The sequence below is a fragment of the Anthonomus grandis genome, chromosome 1 (genome assembly GCF_022605725.1).
Source record: "Anthonomus grandis grandis chromosome 1, icAntGran1.3, whole genome shotgun sequence".
Taxonomy (NCBI): Eukaryota; Metazoa; Arthropoda; class Insecta; order Coleoptera; family Curculionidae; genus Anthonomus; species Anthonomus grandis.
In genome coordinates this window covers 4,601,046-4,609,474 of record NC_065546.1, presented here as the reverse complement: position 1 = coordinate 4,609,474, position 8,429 = coordinate 4,601,046, and positions in this window count along the sequence as shown.

Genomic DNA, 8,429 nt, shown 5'->3' with positions numbered 1-8,429 from the left:
GATGCTATATATGAGCTTGTTAGTGATATAACTAAAAGTATGGACAAAAATAAAAAGTGCCTTGCGGTGTTTCTTGACCTAACAAAAGCATTCGATACAGTGTCACACCAAATATTATTACAAACATTAGAAAAATATGGTATCAGAGGCAAAGTATTACAACTTTTACAGAGTTATTTATCAAACAGAATGCAATACACCAAGATAAAAAATAACCTTAGCGATCCTGATATCATTAAAATTGGAATACCGCAGGGCACTGTATTAGGACCCCTACTTTTCAATGTTTATATAAATGCAGTGAATGATATAAAAACTCCTGGCAAAGTAATATCCTATGAAGATGATACAGGAATTATATTTATTGGAGACACATGGCAAGAGGCAAAAGTTAAGTTTCAAGAAGGTCTATCAGTAATCAAAATTTTTTTCGACATCTTTAAATTGTCACTAAATCCAAAAAAATCTAAATATATAGCATTTTCCATAAACAGTTCAAATAGACCAAACTTTCAAAATATTATTGTAAACAATATTAATGAACCAATTGCACAGGTAAACTCTATAAAATATTTGGGAGTCCATATAGACAAACATCTAAAGTGGGATATACACATTGATTATTTAACAAAAAAGATAAAAGCACTCTTACATAAATTTTATTTATTAAAGGAAATTTTGTGCAGAAAACTCATTGTGTTGATCTATAAAGCTCTCGTGGAACCCCTATTAAGGTATGGGATATTGATTTGGGGTGGGGCATATGAAAACAGTCGAAAAAATCTTAAAACAATACAAAACTCAATAGTAAAGATAATGTTAAAGAGACCTAGGTTATTTTCAACAAAGCAATTATATAATTCTGAAATACAAAATTTAAAAACTCTTTTTATAACAACCTGTTGCTCTTATGTTCATAAATTCTATGGTAAACAAAGTATAATAAACCATAGACACCAAACCCGAGCTAATAAACACCAGCAAATTGTACTGCCTTATATGATTCGAGATTTTGGTCAACATTCGGCAGTATTTTTAGCTCCAAAATTTTATAACCTCCCAGAAAATGTCAAACAACAGCAATACTTCAAAAAGTTTAATGAGCATGCCCTAAGTTATATATTAGGAAACAAAAGAAAATTTTGTTGATTGATCATATGTGCTCGTATCAATATTCTGCTTTTCACCAAACTTTTTATTTTCTTACTCGATAGCAATCACAACATAAATACATAAGGGAAAAAGAAAAAAATCTCAGTATAGACATTTATTTAATTATTTATTTTGTTTCAAATATTATAGGTTTTAGGTACCAAAGACTAGATAATTCTGTAAAATACTACATAATACCTTTGTAGGTAAAATGTATATGTGTATATAGTATATGAATCTTTTTTTTTCACTTTTTACTCATTTTTATTGTCTGGTTTTTGATTTTTGTTATGTAGTTTTGGGTAAACTTATTTAAAATGTTAAATATTGTGAACTAATTTATATAACGGCTAGTCTGCTAAGGGTAACAACATTGATATATTAGAATTTTTGTTTGAATAGTTATTTCTACCATAGCACATACAGATACTCTGGTATCTAGGTGCTTTATATTCTTAGAATTGTAATATTTTATATTAAAGTTGAATATATTGAACTATTGAACATCAAATCAAAGGACCATAATAATTTTCCAATTGTTTATTTTTTTATATAACAAATACAAAGATAGTGATTTCTGAGTAGAAATAGAAGATCCAAGTCCAGCTAAATAGTAGTATGGGATTAAACCATCGGGGCTAGTAGCTCTAAGTCGTCGATACTACAGTCAGGTCCTACAAAAGGAGTCCGGGTCTTCCCTTTAGGTAATCGCTCTCTTTCAGGAGACAATAGTCAATATTCTCCAGAAAGGTCCAATCAAAAATTACGGTAAAACCACTGGCTGGATTGTTACCAGGGTATTAGTAATTCTTTGCGCACTTTGGTGTAATTTTTTTTTAAATTTTGTTTTATTACACGACGGGGAATGCATTTACGCACGAACTGGGACGCACAAGACACTCCAGGACAGTGTGGGGCTCGGTGAAGCCACTACCCACTAAACCCCTCCGTAGGCGCCGATATGTACCCATCTTAACTCCTAGAAGCCAAACTAGTTTATACACATATGGTTATTATCTTATTATCTTAAAATTTTTGCGGTCCAGCCCGCAAGCGATTTTGGGCAAAGCCAGGTTTTTGAGATTACCCAAAATGCATAATCGCCGCATATTTATAAGAGCCCTCCATATGTGTATATATTTTGGTTTTTGGAAAAATCGCGCTTTACTAATTAGGTGGAATATATAGTTTTGGAAGTTATAGTCGTTTATATTTTTCTACATCTAACATTTTAATAATTTTTTACCAAAAAACTTTCGTTTGTAGAGATTTGCAACCATGATAAATCGATTTAGATATTTATTAGTAATTGCGTAAAAAAGTTTCATTCGAATCCTTTCGGAGTTTTGGAAGTTATAGTCGTTTATATTTTTCTACATCTAACATTTCAATAATTTTTTACCAAAAAACTTTCGTTTGTAGAGATTTGCAACCATCTAAGATCGATTTAGATATTTATTAACATGTGTACCGCAAAATACTATACAAGAAATAATTGATGACAATTTTTGTCATCGTTGTTTTCATCGATTGCTTTTTGGTGTCCACTTGGCAGTTGGATGTCTACAGGAACATTTTCAAGAAAATTTCTTGCAGCATTTGTTCCTGTTAGGTGAGGGTTGGTCGTTGCATGTTTTTCGGCAATCTTCATGCATATTTTGAACTTTATATATGGCCTGACCATAAATTATCCCAACATTCCTCTCACATTGCTGATGGGCGGAGGGAACAAAACACAATGCTTACAAAGAGCACCTTCTAGTCGCTTGGAGTATACTAGCCATGGTGCATATTGATCCAACCAAGCATAATTCAATTTTCTTTTCAAATGGCTTTCACCACTTTCAAAATCGTAATTTCTGGGCGGAATCCAAGGATTTTGTAACAACTCCCTCTTCTTTTCCGTCAATAGCTGGGTAGCCAACCCAACATAACGACCCAGATCATTTTCATGATAGCCATCGTCCACTATATTCAAATTCAATTCAAATTCAAATATGCTTCATTGTTTAAACAAAATATTGTTATAAACAAAGCTTCACCTAATCCTAAAGAGACAGAGTTACAGGGTTAAAATTATATTTAAAAATACAAGTTTTCTTTCTCCCCCCCCCTTCCTTTCTTTTTTTGTTCTTCCCTTCTTTTCCTTTCTTGAATCAATAAAATCAACTATATCTAACTTTTCTTAACTAAGTACAGTTCAACATTTAGGGACAAAAAAAAAAAGAAAAACATTTAAAACAAACAGGTTAGGAAAAGAGCTAGGTCTCCCTTAATTAATTAAAATCTGATTGTCGTTGAAATATTCAGCCACAGAGTAATAAGCTCGACCACTCAGAAATCTCCTCAAGAGAAACTTAAATTTGATGAGAGATTTTGCCCCTCTAATGTCCTCTGGTAGGTGGTTAAAGATTTTTATACCTTCATAAAAAATTGATCTCTTTACCAAGGCAGATGTTGGAATGGGAAGCCGCAAATTATTCCGCTGGCGGGTGACATATCGTGGATTCTGTAGGACAAACCTGTATTTATGGGAGAAAATAAGGCATGCCACCTCCTGTATGTATAGGCAGTAGATTGTAAGAATGCCCTCCCTGATAAAATATGGTCGGCATGATTCCCTAGGTGATATCCCGCATATATAACGCACAGCACGTTTCTGTAGAACAAACAACATCTGTAGAAGATAGTTGCTTGCACTACCCCAAAAGCAGACACCATACCTGAGATGGGACTCAATCAGAGAAAAGAACACGGCTCTCCCAATCCCCATGCCAAGCTCCCGACAGGCCACCCTAACAGCAAAACAACCCGCAGAAACCCTATTGCTGAGACTCCGTATATGGTCCTCAAACTTAAGCTCCTTGTCAATCACCAGACCCAAAAACTTATTGTTAGAATAAGGCGGGACAGGGCAGTTAGCAATAAGAATATTATCAAGACTACGGTTATTTGTAAAACAAATTAGTTTGGTCTTCTCTGGATTTAATGATAGTAAATTTGCCCTGAACCACTCATATATAAGTTGAAGATCAGCCAACATGGCTATTCTCAAAGAGTCGGTATCATACCCATGCCAGAGAACGGTGGTGTCATCAGCAAAGAGCGTGAATTTTTCCTGGATATTAAGTCGGATGAGGTCATTAATATATAGGAGAAAAAGTATTGGTCCCAGTACCGACCCCTGAGGTACTCCCCAGGCAACAGATTGATATTCAGAATACTCCGACCCCACACACATTCTCTGACGACGACCCTTTAGATATGAACAAAACCAACTCGCCGCCAAGCCCCTAAAACCATAGTGGAAGAGCTTCCGCAGCAGAACCTAGTGACTGACGCAGTCGAAGGCTTTCGACAAGTCACAAAACACAGCAGCGGAAACTCCACCACCGTTAATCTGACAGTAGACATCACTCATAAAGTTAAACATTGCGTCATTTGTGTTTTTATTTTCTTGAAAGCCAAATTGAGAACCACTAAGAATAATCTTTGATTTTAAATAAGACATCACACGTTTTTTAACCAATTTTTCAATAATCTTTGAAAGTGTGGACAGAAGGGATATTGGTCTAAAGTTTGATGGTTCAGCGAGGCTGCCCGTCTTATGAATTGGGATAACCTTAGCAGATTTTAGGCAAGCGGGAAAGGTGCCCATAACCCATGATGCATTTATAGCTTCAGCAAGGACACTCAGAGAGATATCCGGCATGTTCAGGAGTATTTTGGCAGATAGGCCATCCTCCCCGGCTGAGTTTTTGTTTTTTATAGAAGTTAATACCTCCCTAAGCTCAACCAGGTCTGTAGGTGTAAAGAAAAATGATCCTTGAATACTGGTGCCTGACAAATCAGTAAGTGGATCTGTTGTTGGGAAACCCAAATCTTTATGGATTTTATCAGCAATTCCAATAAAAAAGTCATTGATATGACTAGCAGAACATTCAGGGACTGCCATGGAATAATTGCTGTATGATTGACGGATATCATTAACAATTTTCCAGCATTCTTTAGACTTGTTTGTGGCCTTATTTAGGCAATTTGAGTAGAAGGATCTTTTGGCGATTTTTATTAGTCGCCGATACAAAGACCTATAAGAGTTAAAATATTGATGAAAAGCCGGGCAATTCGTGAACTTTCTTAATGTGTGAAGGGACCTCAAATTTCTACATGAAGTTTTAAGTCCTCTAGTTAACCATGACTTCTTGTTCTTTTTTGGTCTAATTTTCACCATGGGAAAAGAGATATCAAAGAGGTTTATCAATTTCCGGTGGAAACACGACAATGGATCCGTCGAATTCAACACGCTTTCCCATCCAGCAGCTACACACGAGTCATGGAATCTGTCGTAGTACCGCCTGCTGAAAATTCGACCGTAGGAGCACTCAGCAGTTTTGGGGCATTTCCCTTCACTGATTTCACAGCCTCGTGGTCCGACATGCCAGAATTCACAACAGTGCAATCCACCATATGTTCGGGATAATTAGTGCAAACATAGTCAATGGTGCTGGACGAGAACCGTGTGATGCGAGTGGGAGACCTAACATGCATTTGAAGGTTAAATGAACTGAGTAAATTACGAAGGGTCAGTGTTGCAATAGATTTCTCATTATAATTCACATTGAAATCACCCGCCAACAGTATGGAGGATGAACATGGGATCATAAGCAGGAGACTTTCCAAGCATAAGCAGAATTCAGAGCTATCAGATAATGGTTCCGATAAATACAAATAATGTATAGGTTTAAATCCTTACAAAAAGATGCAGCAAATTCAAAAACAGATTCCTTTAGAAGATGGTTAAATTTATCAATCTTTTGAAAAGTGCTTTCCGTTAAAAAACTTTTACCACCTAAGATCATACATCCGCCATAAGATAATTCAGTTCTACAAAAGCTAGAAATCACTACATAGTTACTAATGTACATCATTTCGTTCACTTTAAGCCAATGTTCTGTGAGGAGGATAATATTAGGTTCCTTTAGTTCATTCAAAAGTAGAGAAAGTTCACCTGTTTTATTACGGAGAGATTGTACATTTAGTAACATTAACGAGAACTTCGAATTTGGGGCTACCTTGACTCCTTTGGAATTTGAAGGGCCAATAAAAAATTTTCATCTGTGTTGGGAACCTGCATTGATTCCACTCCTGACGGATTTCTGCTTAATGATAGCTGGATGTTGGGATTAAGAGGGACCTCCAGTGAGTGGATTCTACCGTCATTAAGAGCAAGACAGTTTACTAGGTATTCAGCCACCAGCTGTTTAGGAGAAGGTGAGAGCAGAGGTATAAAGATGGCTGTAGGTGCACCTTGAATGCATTTGTGGATGGTTAGGTTATGGGATGCAATAATGTTATTAAATGTAAGACGATTAGGTAATGGCATTGGGCCAATCAATGCAAGATTTGTATGCTCAAATAGTCTTATTTTTTCTTTAATGCCGCATTCATCTAGCTTTTTGCAGCTTATAGAAGCTTGTGAACAAGTAAACAAAAATACATAGTCGTCTTTGGTAAACCGACGGCAATAGGGTAAACTGCTGTCTAGCATGTCTTCAATAGTGATTTTTTCGATATTTTGGCTGTTTATATCGTATTTACCCTTGGTTTAAAAGTGGAAGATAGCCCTGAACATACGAACCCATAACAAGTATCTTCTTTCCCACCAGAGATCCCACCAAGTTCCTGCTGGAAGCCTTGCCAGTAATTGTGTCTTTGCCTGATGGTTTCGGGGCGTCCAGTTTAGAGACTTGACAGATATTATTGAGGTTCGAGAAACGCTGACGTAACTGTGAGACCTCTATTACATAAGATTCATTGTTCTTTTCCAAAACTTCAATGGTAGTAATCATCTTTCTATTTATTTCAGGATCGACGTTGAAGTTTGTTGGGACGTCGATGCAGAAGAATAGTCGGCAACAGATATATTTACAGGTTCTGCTGGAGAATGTGATGCTTGTCCAATGTTAGCATGCAATGATCTTGGCATTATATGAGTAGTTTTATCACGGTTGTCATTTTCATCGCTTCCACTGCTACTTTCCCGACCTTTTTTTCTTTTTTCGCGTGTTGTCTCTAAAAAATTGATACACAAAATTACTTTTACGGTGTTTAGGCATAGGACGAAAATACAGAAAATAAAGATCAAGATACCTATAATAACATTACATTCAAATATGATGATATTATATACTTCGGGCTTCCTATCAGTAAAAGTAAAATTGTGTTATTCAAAATTCATTTCAAAGTTTTGTTTTGACTCACCCCTTTTAAAGAATTTCCTGATATCTATTTGACAGAGTAATATTTCCAGTTCCAAATTGTTGCCCAGTAAACGTAAATTAAATCTCGTGTCGCCGCCACTAAACTATAAGACACTATGGCGCATGAAATATTTGCTCGTATTAAACTCCGAACTGAATTGAATTGTATTCGTTGTCTCGTTGAACTGAATTCCCTTGCTCTGCCTCACGATCCCGCTTATATATTCAAATATTCCCGCTCCCGAAATACGTAGAATATACTCGATTCTCGACTCTATTTGCGTCCTAGCCTCATACTTGCTATCACTGCCTTTCCTTTCCAGCTAAAACGTTCTTCGTGGTATTGCTATTCAATAGGAGATGTCGTTAAGCCGGCCCCAGACGATGTGTGTATGTGGCGAACGTTCGGCATTCGCAGTATTTCGCGGAGCGTATGGGAGGTCAAGTGCGTGTATCATTCGGCATTCGGCCGCTATCCGAACTGCTGTCGGTTTTAGGGCACGCATCAAAGGAGGTCGCGCTCATTCGCGTTAGCTCCCAGACGGTGTGCTTAGCTACGCACACTTATTTGCCTATTTTGTCTTCAGCCAGAGTCGCGACAAGCTTAGCAGCGGGTGTTTTTGTATAATATTTTTGGTGAGTTTTTATTTAAAAAACTCCTCTGAACAGTACTCCTCTCCGCTACTGTTCTATAACTGAGGCCCTGTGGCGAACGTTTGCCAACAAAGATGCGATGTGGAATATATCCCGAATGCCGCAGCGTGTGGGAGGGTAGCCGAAGCCGCAGTACGAAGGTACATTCGCCGAATACACACATCGTCTGGGGCCGGCTTTATTGAACCTATAAATTAATGCTATTTCAGATTTCTCTTATCCACTTCTCGTCATCCTTCACCCAGTCAATAAACCACGTATTGAAGGACGAGATCAACCACGGATCTTGTCCTTTCCTATCCTACGGATTCTCTTCCTTGACCCTTTCCTACCACTTGCCGTTAGTAAAACGTGCATTTCAGA